The sequence below is a fragment of the Oryctolagus cuniculus genome, chromosome 3 (assembly GCF_964237555.1).
Source record: "Oryctolagus cuniculus chromosome 3, mOryCun1.1, whole genome shotgun sequence".
Lineage (NCBI taxonomy): Eukaryota > Metazoa > Chordata > Mammalia > Lagomorpha > Leporidae > Oryctolagus > Oryctolagus cuniculus.
The window spans coordinates 128046939-128066009 of record NC_091434.1 but is presented as its reverse complement, the minus strand read 5'-3'; positions in this window follow the sequence as shown (position 1 = coordinate 128066009).

Sequence of the window (19071 nt, the reverse complement as noted above, 5' to 3'; positions counted from 1 at the left end):
CCTGGCAGGTGCTGAGCAAGGCACAGAGCCTGCTGCAGGTTGGGATTCCCAGGAACCAGGTTCACAGCAAGTGTAAGGGCAGGAGGTATGGTAGGGGGAGCCTGAGAGGACAGGGCAGAGGAAAAGTGGTTACTGTGGTGCAGGCTTGACAGCAGTCAGCACAGCCCCCACAGGGTGTGCTGGAGCTGGAGTGGCCCCTCAGAACTGATGGACTCAGAAGAGGGACTCAGACTCATGAGTGTAGCAAAAGCCAGACTTTGTTCATGACCTTGCACAGCCCAGTGGCTGGTGGGTGAGCACTCCTGGGTGGTTTACAGCAAGCTGTTTGTTTCGCAGTACACAGGTACCTCCTCCAGTTCTTCACTGACTCAGTACTAGGGGTTACAGTCTGCCAGGCATTGGCTTCAGCTGTTTTGGCCACTGACATCCCGTGTATTTAAGCACTTTCAGGTGCACGAAATGGGTGTTATAGTAGACAGCTACTTGTCTGCAAGCTGTTATGGCTAGCTAGTTGAATACTCACAGCCAAACATCTTCGAAAATGAACCAAATGTTCTCTTCTCACAGCCCCCTTGACCTTGGACCAGAACTGTGAGCCACGGTAAACCACTTTTCTCTATAGGTTCACCTGTTGGTGGTTTTGTGTTAGTACCAGCAGAAAATGGAGTGAGACGGGGCCCAAGAACATCAGGACGAGTTAATGCATGATGAATCCAGTAGCCCAGGCTTATTTTGGGATTTCCAGCCAAATCTCTTCTGTACACATTTCATGCACACTCATTTTCATTCTCCAAATATGTGTTCACCAGCTGTGGGTCAGGTGCTCCTCTGGGTACTGAGGCAAAGTGAGGGACAGAACAGACTTGATCTTGTTGTCCTGGATCCAATGCTCCAATGGGAACTCATTGGCAGATAAGCAATGCAGTTCCACTGGCCTATCAGGACTCAGCAAGCGTGAAGTGGGAATATGGGGTGCAGGATGGAGAGGTGACTATCTTAGGGTGTCTTGGAAAGTCCTCCACAAAGAAATGACACCTCACCTAAGGCAAGAAGGTGCCAGGGACTGGCACTGAGGCATAGTGGGAAAAGCCATTCCTGTGACACTGGAATCTCATATGGGTGCTGGTTCAAGTCTCAGCTACTCCACTTCTGACCCAGCTTCCTGCTAATATGCCTGGGAAAGCAGTGGAAGATGGCCCATATACTTGGGCCCCTGCATCTATGTGGGAGACGTGGAAGAAGCTCCTGGCTCCTGGCTCCTGGTTTTGGCCTGGCCCAGTCCCAGCCATTGTGGCCATTTGGGGATTTGGGGGAGTGAATCAGCAGATAAAAGACCTGTCTCTCGTCTCCTCCCACCCCAGTAACTCTGCCTTTCAAATAATTTTTTTTTTTTAAAGACATCAGCTATGAGCACTTCCTGCAGGGGCAGGATCAAGTGCAAAGGCCCTGAGGCAGGGTAGTGTTGCAACCATGTGAGGGAAGAAGGCTGCTTTGTCTGAACAGCAGTGAGCAAGAAGAGAGGAGAGGGAGGCAGAGGTCAGGCCTCTGACTTGGTTTTATCGCAGGGATGCCGGGAAGTCTCCGCAGTGATCCAGGCAGGGAGCATGAATCTGAAGGATTTGGATCCTTCTTCCTGCTGATAGAATTCGCAGGTGCAGTGTTGGAAGCTGGCGGGTTGGTTAGGAGGCAGCAGCAACAGGAGGCAAGAGGTGATGAGGCGGGGGAAGGGGAACCAGCAGAGGGGACCGGCCGAGGCACGGGTGTGTCCTGTGAAGGAAATGGGCACAGGGAGCTCCTGGGAGTCTGCTTTGAGCCACCGAGTGCAGCATCCTGGGTGCAATTTCCTAAAATGATGGCACGTTTCCCAGTTTATGTCCCGATTCCTTGTAGGTCGGATTTGTTACTGACAGAAGATAGAGCAGGTCACACACTGTGCCAGTGACTGACAAGGGATTCATTCAGAAAGGACTCGTCGGTGGTGGGCGCCTCAGCGAAGAGGCGAGGTTCTCAGAGGAAACATGAAGATGTGGCGTCACCGACAGCCCCCTCCCCCTGCTCAACCAGTCCTCTTCCAAGAAGTGGGGAAGTCCTTGCCATGCATGAAAGAGCAATTCTTTTTTTTTTTTTTTTTGAGATTTATTTATTTGAAAGGCAGAGTTACAGAGAGAGGAGGAGAGACAGAGAGAGAGAGAGAGAGAGAGAGAGAGAGAGAGATATCTTCCATCTGCTGATTCACTCCTCCAAATGATGACAACGGCCAGGGCTGGGCCAGGCTGAAGCCAGGATCCAGGAGCTTCATCTTGGTCTCCTATGTGGGTGCAGGGGCCCAAGGACTTGGGCCATCTTCTGTTGCTTTCTCAGGTATATTAGCAGGGAGTTGGATGGGACGTGGAACAGCTGGGACTCAAACTGGCACCCATATGGGATGCTGGCACAGCAAGCTGTGGCTTAACCCGCTCCACCCCAGAGGGAATTTCTTAATGCTGGATATATAAAGTAAGTATTAAGAAGGTAAGAAAGCACACACACACACACACACACACACACACTGGAGCATGGGTTGCCCCACAGTCAGAGATACCTGTCAGGAGTGGGCAGTGGACCCAGAAGAGAAAGAGGGTGGGAGGGGCAGGAGGGAAAACACTCAGTGCTTCCTCCAGGCTTGTACTATGACAAAATTCCAGTGGAGCCCAATATACATATCTCCAGATCCCAAGGAAGTGCATCTGGAGAAAGGGGGTGGAACTGATGGACAAGCAAGAGGATTGTATTACAGGGGCGGGGTCTGGAGGAGGATTGTATTACAGGGGGTGGGGTCTGGTGGGGGATTGTATTACAGGGGGTGGGGTCTGGCGGAGGATTGTATTACAGGGGAGGGGTCTGGTGGAGGATTGTATTACAGGGGAGGGGTCTGGTGGAGGATTGTATTACAGGGAGGGGTCTGGTGGGGGATTGTATTTCAGGGGGCGGGGTCTGGTGGAAGATTGTATTACAGGGGAGGGGTCTGGTGGAGGATTGTATTATAGGGGGTGGGGTCTGGTGGGGGATTGTATTACAGGGGGCGGGGTCTGGTGGAGGATTGTATTACAGGGGAGGGGTCTGGTGGAGGATTGTATTATAGGGGGTGGGGTCTGGTGGAGGATTGTATTATGGGGGAGGGGTCTGGTGGAGGATTGTATTACAGGGGCGGGGTCTGGAGTATTGTATTACAGGGGAGGGGTCTGGAGCATTGTATTACAGGGGGTGGGGTCTGGTGGGGGATTGTATTTCAGGGGGCGGGGTCTGGTGGAGGATTGTATTACAGGGGGCGGGGTCTGGTGGAGGATTGTATTACAGGGAGGGGTCTGGTGGAGGATTGTATTACAGGGGTGGGGTCTGGAGCATTGTATTACAGGGGGTGGGGTCTGGAGGATTGTATTACAGGGGGCAAAGCTGATGGAGGATTGTATTACAGGGGGCGGGATCTGGTGGAGGATTGTATTTCAGGGGCGGGGTCTGGAGTATTGTATTACAGGGGTTGTGGTCTGGTGGAGGATTGTATTACAGGGGCGGGGTCTGGTGGAGGATTGTATTACAGGGGGTGGTGTCTGGTGGAGTATTGTATTACAGGGGGTGGGGTCTGGTGGAGGATTGTATTACAGGGGCGGGGTCTGGTGGAGGATTGTATTACAGGGCAGGCCTGGTGGCTTGCAGTTCCCTGCAGCTCTGCAGATCTACCTAGCCCATATCAGAGGGAGGATGAGGGGGAGGACAGAGTTTACCCATCCTTTCTGTTCAAAGGGAAGTTGGTGCTTTCACTAGGTTTTCCCTCTGGTCCTGTGTATTTAGCAAAGCACACAAATGTCCACTTCAGGAAGTGTCTTCATGGCTGAGCTGAAGAGAGGACAGGTGTTCCAGGCAGAGCGTGTGGGCTTTCATGGTGTCTCCAGGGCCTGGCATGACAGCGATGCCGTTTCCAAGTTTTTGTAGTCTCAGGGCGGATATTCAGGAAAGCTTAGCGGGGAAGCGCGGGGGAGAGGGGGGCTCTCCAGGGGCAGTGCAGGAGCTGTGACCATCTGTGGAGCCCGTGGACTTCGTTGCTGAGAGACCACGGATGTGTCTGCCTCCTGCTTCCCTCCCCCAGCTGCGCAGTGAGCTGTGCAATAGGGGTAACGGTGATACATGAAGTCCTGAGGCCCTGGGAGCCAAACAAAGTACACTCCCCAGAACCTGTAGAGGCTGGGGCTGGAGCTGAGGTCATGGTCATGCTGAGAAACGGCATGTGAGGACTGGCATGTGGTGACAGTGGGAGCCCCATTAGCAGGATCCATAGTCAACAGTGCGCCTGGCTGGGGGCAGCAGTGAGTCCAACCAGGCCAGCAAGGGGGCTTGGGTGGGGCCTCCATTCTGTTTCCCCGGCCCAGTCCTGAGCCTGTGCTGGCATAAATCTGAGTGTCTCAATGTTGCGCAACAGCCTTCTTCAAGTGAGGATGGTCAGGAGGCCATTATGGGGTAGTGAGCAGAGCTCAGAGGCTGGAGCCAGGCTGCAGGGCTCTGAGCCTGCTGACCCACCTGCAGGAGCTGCGTGAACTTGACATGCATGGTTGTTGCAGGGACTAAAGGAGCCGCTATTTGCAAAGCAATTAGAACAACTGCTGGCACCTGGTAAACAATAAGTGTTGCCCCTCCCCCTATACCCCCACCCAAGTGTCTCCACTGGCTGAGTGCTGGAGGTGTGCCAGGAGCAATGTTACGGAGAAATCTGTGTATAGAACGACTCAAGCCTCACAGCAGCCTGGAGGGTGCTACCCCATTTCACAGATCAGGAGACTGAGTTTGAGGTTACGTCCCGGCTCCCGGTCAGGTGGAGTAGCAAGTACACCTGTTAGTTGTCATTCACGAAGATCATAGTTCTAGGCTCTGAAAGTCTTTGGAGCCTCTGACTGGAGCAGCTGCTGACCTGGCAGTGGTCTGTGTGGGTCTTCAGGTGAGGGTAGGTGGCCCAGAACCCTAGATCCAGTGAGGGATCTAAGGGGCTGTAGGGAAGAACTTGGGGCTGGAGCCAAATGCAGATCTTGACAGCAGTGGGGGAAGGTGGGCTCAAGCCACCTGAGAAAGTGGGACCGTGGTTTTCCCATCAAAGGATTCTTTTAATTAAGATCCACATGACTGGTGGAAGAGTGGGAATGTGCTCAGTGTGTCCTGTGAAGGGTAAGTGTCAGAGACCAGGAGGCCGCCAGGGCCCACCTTGTGCTGTGTCCCAGGTCTCAGCAGCTTGGCAGGTGCACACGGGCTCAGCGGGGCTTGGCCCCGGCCACTGGTTCTCACACTAGCCAAGCTGTGCAGCTGCAACCCAGGAGGTTTTAGTCAAAGAGCAGCTGGCAAGAAAGAGGAGGACTCACCTCATAAACTTTATTTAAGGGAGTTTGAAGATGGCCCAGATGACTGTTTTGTAGCTCAGAAAGCGGCGTGAAACCATCCAAAGAGTGCTGGAAATGGTTCCTGCCAGCAACTCCATTTGGAGTGTCCACTGCATCCGGTGGTATGAGGTGTTTTGCAGGCATTGTCTCTAAGGTACGCCTTGCTCTTGAGGAGACTGGGGCTGAGAGAGGGGAGGACGATCCCTACAGGTATGAGCTGGAGGGTGGGATGTCATCATCAGAGCCCACATTTGCACTGACCCTAATGGTTCCCCAAACTTCCTTCTCAGTAAGTCACTCACTTAGAAATAAAAATTATTTGAGAGACAGAGAAATGGGGTGTGGGGAGGGGGAGATAGATAGATAGATAGATAGATTATAAGATATCAGTTGCATTCACTGGCTCACTCCTCAAAGGCCCACAATGGCCAGGGTTGGGCTGGGGCTAGAGCTAGGAGATGCGAGGTGAATCCAGGTCTCCCATGTGAGTGGCCAGCTACTTGAGACATCGCCTGCTGCCTGCCTGATATTATGTTAGCAGATACTCTGATGTGGGAAGTGGACATCACACAATGCCAGGCCAAGCACCTGCTCCCATCCCTCTCATTTTGGTCAAACTTGGTCCAAGGACAACTTCAAGGTCCCTTTAAGAAACTTTCTGAGCCTGTAGTGAGCACACATGGGTCCTTTTTGAAGGAATGGCACAGATGTGTGATGTGAAACTGACATCATAGACTCGGGGATGGCAGCTTGCCTGGTGAGGGCTCCTGGAGCTTTTCTCTTTTGATACGACGTTCCTGCTAGACAGCAAGACGTGCACTTGGTGAATGAAGTTCCCTGTGAGACTCACACCACGTCCCCGATCTACATTCTGTCATCTGCTCCCTCTGTTAGGTTTAAATATCTCAGGGTTCTGGCCTTTCGTAGCCTCCAGAAAGGAGATGGAAGAAGGAGATGGAGACCGACCTGAACAGAGACAGGTTGCGTTATTGAACAAAGAGGTGGTGACAGTCTGTTCATGTGAGTGGACTGTGCGCAGGGTGCTTGAGGGCTGGGCTTTTATCTGGTTGCCAAGGGAGCTTGGTGCCAGGGGCTTTCCTGAAACCTTGGAGGCCTTTTGCTTATCTTGTTTTGCACGCTGTTTTGCAAGGTGTCTAGAGAGAGAGAGAGGTCATGAGTGGATCTCCCACGGGGTGGTGGTGGTGGGGTCTCTGGGAGGGAGGAAGTGGGCAAGGGTGACATTCTTGCAAGCCTTATTGTCCTTTACCCTCCCCACTGCCCAGCTTTAAGGTGCTCTAGCCCAACCCCCTACCCCTGCTTGGTCCATCCTACACTTGCCCCACACTGACCCTCACTGTGAAGCCCTACAGCATCCTCAGTCTGGCATCCTGGCCGATTGGCCTTCCATCTCCACTGAGAAGTCTGGCCTCACTGTCTGGCCTGCTTTGCTAAGACCACCAGATAAAATACAGAATTCCCAGTTGTGTTTCAGTTTCAGATAAACAGCACCTATATATGTACAAGTGTGTCCCAGATATCCCAACACATCCATGCAATATCTGGGACACACACACACAATTCCATTGTGTATCTGATACTCACATTGCACTCGGTCCTCTATTTTTGGTTTTGCCAAGTCCAGCAGTTCTGCTGTGGGCTCTTCTCCCTCTAACTCTGACTGTGTTTGATGGGCCGACTCCCGCTCTCGTGCATGAAGTTACTACTGTGTTTATCTTCTGTTCCTCGCTAGATTGTCTGCACTTGGAGACGGGGGACCCCACTCTGCATGGCACCCCACAGAATTCCTGACACACACTGCATGCACAAAAATACTTTTAAGGATTAAAGCGGTTTCCTAATCATATCATGGCATAAGGAGTGTGGCCTGTGCTAGGCCAGGGTGTTTGAGTGTAGTTCTGTATCTAACACTGTTGAGGTTAGGGCTGGGCCCAGGGGGGAGCTCAGAGCATGCCCTGGTCCCTTGTGCTTTCTGGAGCACACCACACCACACCACACATCCCCTACACATTCTTTTTTTTTTCTCCAAAGAAAGCTTGTATTTAATGAGTACAAATTTCATAAGTACAACTTTAGGAATATAGTGATTCTTCCCACCATACCCACCCTCCCACTCACCCTCCCACCCACCTCCTGCTTTCTCTTCCATTCCCATTCCCAGTTCCATTCTCCATTAAGATTCATTTTCAATTAACTTTATACACAGAAGACCAACTCTATACTAAGTAAATATTTCAATGATTCACACACACGCAAACTGAGAACAAGTTTTACAGTTACTTCTCATAATACAACTCATTGAGGACAGAGGGCCTGCATGGGAAGTAAGTGTACAGTGACTCTTGTTGTTAATTTAACAATCAACACTCTTACGTATGATGTCATTGATCACCTGAGGCTCTTGACATGAGCTGCCAAGGCTATGGAAGGCTTTCGAATCCACAGCCTCCGTCAGTATTCAGACAAGGCCATAAGCAGAGTGGACACTCTCTCCTCCTTTCAAAGAAACGTACACATTGTTAATGTGTTGACTGTTCTAAGTATTTTGTACCATTCACCTTGTCCCACCCAGCCCCACCCCCAACACACACACACACACACACACACACACAATAAAGTGAAACAAAGAAAAATGAAGCTAAGCTGAACCAAACTCAACAGCAGGGGGCAGTTAGCCTGAGTGGCAAGAAAACCTCAGAGGGTCTTGGAGTGCACTTGGCACATGTTACAAGGAGCTTGTGTTTGCTTCTGTGAGTCACTGTGTGTCAGTCATTCTGTGTCAGTGGGTGGAATAAGGACAACTGCACTAGGATATTTTTCTTAGTTAGGGAAAAGCCATTTATTTAAAAATTATTGGGTTCAGAGCTGATCCTGATCCTTCAGAAAGACCGGATCAGAGCTCATCTTTGGATTATTTTGAATGAAACTTTGCTAAACAAACCAACACTGTAGAAGTAGGCTTAACTTATTTATTTATTATTATTAGTTTAAAATTATTATTTTTTATTTATTTGAAAGGGAGAGAGAGGGAGAGGGAGAGAGAGAGAGAGAGAGAGATTTCCCATCCACTGATTCACTTCCTAAATCCTTTGCAGTAGCTGGGGTTGACCTAAACCAAAGCCAGGATCCAGGAACCTAATTCAGGTCTCCCACATGGGTGGCAGGAGCTCAAGTACTTGAGCCATCACTGCTGCCTCCCAGGGATGCGTTGATAGGACTTGCAATAGGAAATGGAGCTGAGACTCAAACCCAGGCCCTCAGACATGGAATGTGGGTATCCTAAGGGACATCCTAACCACCATGCCAAATGCCTGCCAGTCAAACCAGTGCTCCAATGCAAAATGTGCTTTCAGTCATTACAGCCGGACCAGCAGGTGTCTACCTGGTGAGACAGAGTGAGTGGCAAGGGCAGGCGGTCCTGTGAGCACAGGGAGCATTTAAACACGCGTCTTCATGACCAACACTGGGTGGTCTCTCCCCACTGTGGCCCGTGTCACAAGAATGTAGAGTCTTAGGCCTTCTGTGGGAGACACTGGAAGTCCTGCCAGTCCAACCTCTATCCAAAGCAAGGCTATTCCACGTGGTCTCCTCTCCCGCTGCCCTAACACCTTGCAGTGGTACAGTGCACACCACCCTGCCTGGGCTGATCCTTCTGGGACTGCACTCACAATGAGAGGGATCTGTCCACCCACCCGGCCCCCGTGTGCCATGCACACCTCCTCTGATCTCTCAGGCACAGCCCTTCTGAGGTCTGCAGGCAGTGGCCAGGGGCCATCTGAGCCTTCCATCGGTAGCTGAGCCAGTCCTTAGGAGAGAGGACTAAAGGGGAGATGGAACAAGGTGGGCACCTGTGCATTCACCTGGATTCTTCCTGGCAGCCAAGATTTGTGTTTGAAAGAGATGCCTCGGGGCTGGCATCCTGGAGCAGCCAGTAAGGCATAGACTGGGTAGCTGGCATTTCACATCAGAGCCTCTGTTTGAGTCCTGGCCACTCTGCTTCTGAGCCAGCTCCCTGCTAATGCACCTGGTAAAGCAGTAGAAGATGGCTCAAGTGCTTGGGCCCCTGCCACACATATGGGAGACCTGGGTGGAGTTCCTACTCCTGGCTTTGGCCTGGCCCAGTCCTGGTTGTTGTGCCCATTTGGGGAGTGAACCAGAGGATGGAGGATGTCTCTCTGTCTCTCCCTCTCTCTCTTTCTCTGCCTTTCATATAAATGAAATAAATCTTAAAAATAGAGAGAGAAAGATGCCTTGATGGGCTATTTGGGGTAGGACTGGGGGAGAGATGTGACCAGTAACATGCTAATTAGTAAACTCTCTTCTGTTGGGTGGGTCCTGTTTGGATGAGCTTAGTGGGAATTTCTCTCAACAATAAAGGGAGAAAGTTTGAAATCGGGGCGGGGTGGGGGGAGAGTGGGGTGGGGTGGAGAGATCCAGGAGGGAGAGGACTTCGAGAAGAGAAAATTGCTTGGTGCATGCTGGTGCCCAGGGTCAGAAACATGCACTCATGAGCTTCACTCTAGTCCACGGCTTCCCTCTCTTCCCCAGCCCAAGGAGGGAGGGTCAGGAGCCAGACCGTCCATGTACAGGGAGAGGCTGCACCTGGTGACTCACAGGGCTGCCTGGTGCACCTGGAAACAAGCTCCACCCCCTCAAAGCATCTTCCTAGAGGCCGAGCCCAGTCCAGCTCCACCTCCCTGTCCTGGAGGGGAAATGGTTCTTTCTGAGGGCTTTGCTGCCTTGCCCCGCACTCGCCGCCCCGTTGGTTCTTTCCAAGCTGAGCGATTTCTCAGCTGTGAGCACATATGCCACTCGCTCTAAATCCCAGCCCATTGCATGCTTTATATTCATGCCCAGCCAAGCCATTGTGGAGTAATTTGCATTTTAATTAATCCTGCGCATGAATTGCCTTCCTTTAAAAGTTTCTGAAGATTCCTATTTTTTGGTTTTTGGAACATGGAAGAGCAAGCAGCAGTTGTCTACGTCCTGGACGAGGTGGGCCTGGGGTCTCATGGTCCTTCCAAGCCCAGAGACCCAGATTGGGTCGCCTGCCAGGTGTGCTGTTGCGAGGGACTGAAAACCCTCTCTCATTCCTGTTTCAGAAGAACCACGTGCTAGCCTTGCTCTCTACCCAGAGGCTGAAGGGAAATGGGGTCATGCACAAGAGAGGCAGTTGTCAATAGCCCTAAAGCTATTTGCGGGCAGCCTCACGACTTCACTATTACTTGTAACCCATCAATACTTTAAAAAAAGATTTATTTATTCATTCAAAAGGTAGAGTGAGAGAGAGAGAGAGAGAGAGAGAGAGAGAATCTTCTATCTGTTGGTTCACTCCCCAAATAGCTGCAACAGCCAGGGCTGGGCCAGGCAGAAGCCAGGAGTCAGGTACTATATCCTGGTCCCCCATGTGGATGGTAGGAACTCTAGTACGTGAGCCGCCATCTGTTTTCCCAGGTGCATTAGCAGGAAGCTGGATCAGAAACAGAGCAGCCAGGACTCAAACCAGCACTCCAGTATGGGATGCCAGTGTCACAAGCGGCAGCTTAACCTGTTGTACCACAGCACCAGCCCCTTCTTCTTAAATTTCCTGGAAAAATTGATTAAAAGATAAGTTTATTTTGGTGCAAAACATTTTGAAATGCATACATAGCTTTTCATAATATTAATTTTTCATGAACTTTTGAAGACCCTTCATATACATGAACATCAAAATATTTTTTGCAACAAAATAAGCCTGTCTTGGGGCTACATTGGGGCACAGTGGGTTAAGCAAGTGCCCATGACACTGAGATCACATGTAGGCACTGGCTTTTGTCCCAGTTGCTCCACTTCCTGATCCAGCTCCTTGCTAATTGCCTGGGAAAGCAAAGGATGATGACCCAAGTGCTTGGGTCCCTATATCCACATGAGATATCCAGATGGAATTACAGGCTCCTGGCTTTGGCCTGGCCCAGCCCTGGCTGTTGCGGGTATTTGTGGAATGAACCAGCAGATGGAAGACCCATCTCTCTTCTCTCTCTCTCTTTGTGTCTCTTTTTCTCTGTCTCTCCCACTCTCTAACTCTGCCTTCAGTAAAATAAAATATTTAAAAACACCCCTGTGTTTTAATTCAATTTTCTATGAACCTTGAAGTATATATAAATACATACTTTTTTGATTTTATGTACACGGGGTAAGTTTGTTCTTCAGCTTGTCCGTATTGATCTGAAATTTTCCCTTTAAACTCATTTGCTGACAAACTATTGAATGTGGGCCACATCCAGCCCCAGGCCAGTTTTTGTAAATGAAGTGGCTTTTTGTTGCTCTTTCATCCACAGCTGCATTTGCAAGGGGGTGGAATGCCTGCTCAAAGAGACCGTTAACCCTCAAAAACTCAAATATTTACTCTCTCACTCTATAGAATAAGTTGGCTGAGTCTTGTTTTTACTTAAATCGCTCCAAGATCTTTCTGTTGGTCTGTCCAGACCAATAGCATTTTGTTTAACTTCAGCAGAGCGTGGCCTGATACTGTGATCATTTTGCCACGGGTGGGTTTTAGGTGGCTCCCAAAGTTTTGCTGTTATACACAGGGTTGCCACCAAGGCTTCTACACAGGACTTTGTGTGTGCACACGCTACTGTTCTCCCTGAGATAGACACATGGAAGGGGCGTTGTCAGGAGGAAGGCTGTGTCTATTTTCGATCTGGAAGAGATAAATTGCCCTCCAAAAGGCTGCACCTGTTTACACGTGTGCCAGCTGTGCATGAAAGTAACAATTAGTCTGAGTTAAAAAAGATTACCTTCAATGTCCTGGGTTTTGATCATCCTTTCCAGACACATCTGGTCCAGTCCATCTTTTTCTGTGAACACAACCCTCAGCCTCAAATGTTGAGAGAAGGGAAGACAAACAGTGGCTGGAAAGTTATAGTAGGGGCTGGTGTTGTGGCACAGTGTGTTGTAACCCCAGGATCCCATGTCAGAACTCCAGTTTGATTCCTTGCTGCTTGGCTTCCAAACACACTCCTTGCTAATGTTCTTGGGAAGGCAGTGGAAGATGGCTCAAGTACTAGGGGCCCTGCCACCCGTTTTGGAGACCTGGATGGTATTTCTGGCTCCTGGGTTCAGCCTGACCCAGCCTTGGCTGTCGTGGCCATTTGGGGAATGAACTAGTGGATGGTCTGTGTGTCTGTCTCTCTCTGTACCTCTGATTCTGAATTTCAAAGCCTGAGAATCAGGAGCTCTGGTGTATGAGGGGAAGGCAGAAGGCCCAGCTTAGGGGGGAAGACAGAGAGAGAGAGAGAGAGAGAGAGAGATCTCCCTTTTCTGGCCTTTTGCTCTATTCAGCCCTCAGAGGACTGGATGGCGCCCACACACCTTGGTGGGGTGATCTTCATGGCAATGCTGGTGTCTACCAGACACATGACGCACACAGACATCACTCACACTCCTCTTAGCCCCGCAACCACACTGTCATAACCGTCCTCCTGTTTCAGATAAAGAAAAGAAGGCTGACAGCCGTCAAGCGGAAGGTTGAATGCCCCACACTAAGTGGCAGAGCCTGGCTCCTGGTCCTGGACTCACTACCTCCCAATCCACTTGACTTCAGCAGCATTATTGGCTGTGTGCTCTTGGGCAAGTTTCTTGACTTCTCTGTGTCTCCACATGTTCATTACAAAATAGTTGTTGAGCTAGGCCCTCACAGGCGAGCTGTGCAGGTGCGGTGAGATATGCAAGCCAGGCCCTTGCACGGGGCCTGAACCTGGATCAAAATCTGCTATGACTGTTGTTGCCTGCATCACCACTGTGAAGTGTGAGAGTCCCAGATGAAGGTGCTGAGTTTTCCTGCAGTAGTGGGGCCACAGCCAAGCAGGCTGGCATGGACAGAGGTCTGCCGTGGAAAACTCCAGCAGGACCTGTGGGGCCCCAGGAGCCTGTGTCTAGATGAGGATGGAGACCGTGATCCAGCAGCCTGGGTTCAAGGTCCTCACTGTTCCCAGAAGACAGGGAACCAGCAGACGCCCCGGGGCACCCATGATAGGCATTTGTAGCGTGCCTGTTGCAGGTAAATGTGGCTCACCAGGACGTTCCTCATTCTGGGCCCTGCACATTCAGATGTTTCCAACAAATCCATTTACTGTCTTTATGAAGCTGGACACTAAACATGACCTCTAGGTGTGGCTTCAGTGAGCTACCTGCCTCACCATGCATACAAGGCACAGGTGCCCAGTGAGTGGCCAGGAGGCAGCAGCATCAGAGGCTGAGTGGCTGGCATGCAGTCCTGGTATCATCAGGACTCTGCTGGTGCTGCTGGTCTGGGGACCAGGAGGGAGTGCACCTGCTCTGTTTTCTGTAAGCATCCCAGGTGATGTAGGCTCATACTCCTCACTCCCATCTCTGAGACACAGCAGTGGACAGGACACTGCCTTAGGAAAGGTGAATGGTCCTGTGAATGCCACAAGACAAGCCACAGCTGAACTGAGAAACCCCTTGAAGGGAGGCCAGCTTCCTGGGTGCACACCTCATTCAGTGCGGACACAGAGCGTCACCAGGTCAACCTCCTGCTGGTTGGATCTGCAGTCAAGTTGAGCTTCAGTGTTAAGACATACGAATGTTCCTACCATCCTTCTCTGTCCATTGCTTTCTCCCTGCAAATGGTTCTCGCTTAGTTGAAGTCTTCCCAAAGTCATTCTCAAGAGGGCGTCTTTCGAATTCTCCATGGGGGATGATGTGGGCGGTATCCCGTTACAGTGTGGCACGGACTCATAATTTGAGCAATGTGGGGACGTGGTTTTGACATTTGAAGCACTGATAACATTTGAAATCAAGGCAGGATAACGACTTTTATTAATTACCCATGTCTCCTCCTGCCCTTCTGTCCTCCGCCCCACACCAGCTGTTCAACATTTGAGAAAACGGTAACCGAATAGGATTATAAGTAATTATGAGTTTTTCTTTTTTAAGAGACAGATGGAATCAAGGTTTCTATTTTCAGAGGTTGTCAGATTTAGGTTATATCTACACAACGTCACATTATTATGAGAACCATATGTTTTCTTTTAGTGCCGTGGAAATTTCCTTCTAGGATGGGCCGGAATCACCAGTCAGTGCTGTGTACTGGGGGAAGCCATAGGTGCCTCACTGATGCAGACAGCTTCAAACAATTCTGCTTCAAATAATTCTACTTTCCCCACATCAATGTTTTTCATTTATCCACATGTTCCTCCCTTTAATATGCATCAAAGTCCTGGGCCCAGTTTTGTGCTGTGCTGTTAGGATATAAGTCACTGGTGACTTATAATTTGGATGAACTAGACACTCCCGAGTCTCTTACATGTCTCTGTTCATATAAAATCCTGGGAGAATTTTTACTGAGCTCCTTGTGCTAAACTTCAAGCTTATAGGTAATCCCTGGACAATGAGCACCTTAGAGAGAGCAATGCACCCAATCAGGCAGCAAGTCCGAGACATAGGTGCCTGTCTGGGAGCAGCTGGAGAGAGGCCCCTAGGTGAGCTGGTGAGGTTCCTGGGGGGATTTTGGATCAAACGACTTTTGATTCCATAGAGTAGAGGTTCTGAACGCATTCGCCTTGCCTGGAGGGCTGTGAATCCAGTCACAGCATCCTCCTGTAGACTTTCTGATGCAGCAGGTGGGGGTTGAGGCCTGAGAACCTGCCTTCCTAACAGGCTCCCAGGAGTTGCTTTTGGGACTTTGAAGACCACTGCCTGGGAGTTTTAGGGTGTGGGTGGGTTCTCTGAGGATGAGAATGGAATTGTTACTCAGTAAATAAAAATTTCCAGGGCCAGCTCCATGGTGCAGTAGGTTAATCCTCCACCTGCGGTGCCAGCATCCCATTTGGGCACCGATTCCAGTCCCGGCTGCTCCTCTTCCAATCCAGTGCTCTGCTATGGCCTAGGAAAGCAGTAGAGCATGGCCCAAGTCCTTGGGCCCCTGCACCCACATGGGAGACTTGGAAGAATCTCCTGGCTCCTGGCTTCGGATCAGCGCAGCTCCAGCCGTTGAGGCCATCTGGGGAGTGAACCAATGGAAGGAAGACCTTTCTCTCTGTCTCTCCTTCTCACTATCTGTAATGCTACCTCTCAAATAAATAAATAAAAAATAAAATCTTTTACAAAAAAGTCCATTAACTAAGTACCTAGCAGGTGCTTGCTCTATTCTGGGCACTTCTTAGGGAAAAGGAGGGGCAGGGAGATGAAGGCAGATGACAGAAAGTGCAGTTCATTGGTGAGATCTGAGAACTGAGTGGCTGCTCCCAGCTGCTCCAGGGCCAGGTGTGCCCGAGGCTCAGGGCCAAGCTGCCGCAGGACAGCTCACCTGCCTTTTCTGACTCCTGCCAGGTGCCTATTGGGAGATTACGCTGCTTTTCTTGTGACAGCATGAACTTCCCTGCGTATAATGGTCTTTCACCACAAGACACAAAGTGGTATTTTGGCAGCACTGTTTTGGGTAGAAATGCACTCCACAACTGACTTGACACAGTCGCTTCTGTCCAGAGACTATCATGTGGAGCAATTTAAATTTAGGTCACTCTGGATGGACTCAAACTCTCTAGGGTACCAGCATGCGCCAAGAGAGAGGGAGGGAGCCGAGACTTTCTGCACCTCTTCCATCTACAGAATCCACGTGTTATTTCCTTTGTTCTAAAGCCTCCCCATTTTTTAAAACTTTTATTTAATAAATATAAATTTGGATTATAGTGGTCCCCCGCCCCATAATCATCCTCCCATCCACAAACCATCCCATCTCCTGCTCCCTCTGCCATCCCATTTCTCATCAAGATTCATTTTTTTTGACAGGCAGAGTGGACAGTGAGAGAGAGAGACAGAGAGAAAGGTCTTCCTTTTTGCTGTTGGTTCACCCTCTAATGGCCGCCGCGGCTGGCACACTGCGGCTGGCGCACCGCGCTGATCTGAAGGCAGGAGCCAGGTGCTTCTCCTGGTCTCCCATGAGGTGCAGGGCCCAAGCACTTGGGCCATCCTCCACTGCACTCCCTGGCCACAGCAGAGAGCTGGCCTGGAAGGGGGGCAACCGGGACAGAATCCGGCGCCCCGACCAGGACTAGAACCCGGTATGCCGGCGCCGCTAGGTGGAGGATTAGCCTATTGAGCCACGGCGCCGGCCATCAAGATTCATTTTCAATTATCTTTATATACAGAAGATCAACTTAGTATACACTAAGTAAAGATTTCAACCTATGAATTCTCTAGAGGCATGCCTTCCTCATCAGCAGCTTCTTCCATGTTAGAGTTTGACGTGAACTGCCTGCCTGGAAGTCATGCACCTGACCCACTGCCACCTCCCATGGGTGGCCCCTGGTGGCCTCCTCCACGGTCCCAACATGGTCAAACTTCACTGCCTCTGGCACTGCACAGACTATATGTGTTTATTTCCAAATTGTCAATGATTGCTTAAGCTCATCTCCAGATTTCAATGGGTATTGTTTTTTCTATCTGGAAAAGTTGATGAGTTTCCATTAAATCAACCGAGGCATCTTTCTTCTTCTTCTTTTTTTTTAAAAGATTATTTATTTGAAAGTCAGAGTTACACAGAGAGAGAATGAGAGGCAGAGAGAGAGAGAGAGAGAGAGGTCTTTTTTTTTTTTTTTTTTTTTTTTTGGACAGGCAGAGTGGACAGTGAGAGAGAGAGAGACAGAGAGAAAGGTCTTCCTTCTCTGTTGGTTCACCCTGCAATGGCCACTATGGCCAGCGTACCGCGCTGATCCGAAGCCAGGAGCCAGGTGCTTCTCCTGGTCTCCCGTGTGGGTGCAGGGCCCAAGCACTTGGGCCATCCTCCATTGCGCTCCCAGGCCACAACAGAGAGCTGGCCTGGAAGAGGGGCAACCAGGACAGAATCTGGCGCCCCGACCAGTACTAGAACCTGGTGTGCTGGTGCCCAAGGACTTAGGCCATCTTCTACGGCTTTCTCAGACCATAGCAGAGAGCTGGATCAGAAGTGGAGCAGCTGAGTATCGAACCTGTGCCCATATGGGATACCCACTACACCACAGTGCTGGCCCTGCATCTTTCTTCTTGATGGTTTTTCACTTGTCAGGCACGAGTGACATGATGAAGTCAGTGAGAGGTGTGATTGCCACAAAGAAGGAAGAGGGGGGCACTGAAGAAGAACTCGGCCACAATCACAATGTGCCAGGAACAGCACCAGAATCGAAGGTGCAATGGGACATGCATGTTTGTCTTCTTTGACCTTCTTCATTGAAGAGGTCAACCCAGCATTGCTGAGGGACTCTGCAGAGGGGAGACGGGGCTGCTTCTTGGGGAAGGAGCAGGGACTTGTGGGATGAGCACCAGCGCTGTGCACTCCATGCCAACCCTGGCCTATGCAGGCTGGCAAGCTCACCAGCAAACCAGGCACTTGCATACATCCGCATTCCATCAGGCTCATTGTAAATAGATCCGTAAGACAACATCGCACATGGGCAAACATCGTTCAACTCTGAACCAGAGCGGCAGTCACTGGGCATAGCTGAGCCTCTGTGGCCAGTGCACGGCTGCTGTCCTTCTTTCCCGTAGGCAGCTCTGTCTTCCAACCTGGCAGATGTCTAATGGCTTCAAATCAGCCTTAATGAAGGGCCCAGCAGGTGCCACTAATGGCTTTGACCCTAAGATGTAGGGATGTACAAACAATAATCATAAAACAAACATTTCCGAGCTTGTCTTTGTGAGCCAGCTTGACTGTGGCCCAGGGTTTCTGTCTGCTGCTGAACAGGGCTGGTAGGGACGGGACAGGCGTGATGTGAGCAGATGAGGTGGTGGCGGCAGCTTGGAGGGACCTCGGTTCCACCCACTGCTGCCTTCTGCCCCATCCCCATCCGCTTGGCATCTGGAAAGGTGATGGCATTCTCCCGTGAAGCTTTGGCATATGCTGTCCTAATGTCATGGTTGTGTTTAGTATGCAAGTAGGAAGCTGCCTGGATGTCATTTTAATTTTCTTAAGGCTCTTGGATTTTTAAAAACTCCTTTCTGTGGCGAAGGTAGCACGGCATTTAAGCTAATGAGCTTGTTCCCTTTATCTTGTCCCGCTCTAAGTTAAATTGGATCTGCTTATAAAATGTAGGCTCTTAATTGTGATTCTTAAAAGGCCATCTTGCTCACAAGGATCTGGTTAAGTAATGACTTTCTTCTTAATTAATAGTAAGCAAGGCAGCTGCGTGGCTGCCGCTCTGAGGAGAGAGGCGCCTGACCTGCATACGGACCCAAGCAGATTCTCAGAGCTGTCAGAGTGGAAGGAAAGCAGGGGCTCACCTGACCACCTTCAGTGTGGCCATGAGCGGCACCCTCACCTCCCAGTCACCGTTTCCTTGTCTTTACCATGGCAGCTCCCAGCTCACGGGGTTAATGCCGGGACCCCAGGCAGCATCTATGAAGCCTCTGACATGGTTCAGAGCCTGTGGTGAGAGCTGGGTTGGTGAGGACCATTGCCAATCAGCTCTGGCTCCATGGGGCCAGCCCCTGGTGAGGGTGACATGGGTCCTAGGACAAGGACTTTGAAACCAAGCAGCTGTCATGAACGCATCTCAGAGCAAGATGGAGAGCAGCATACCATGACCCAGTATTGGGAGGCCCTGTAGGTCTCAGACTGATTAGCAAGCAGTTTTTTTTTTTTATTGATAGGCAGAGTGGACAGTGAGAGAGAGAG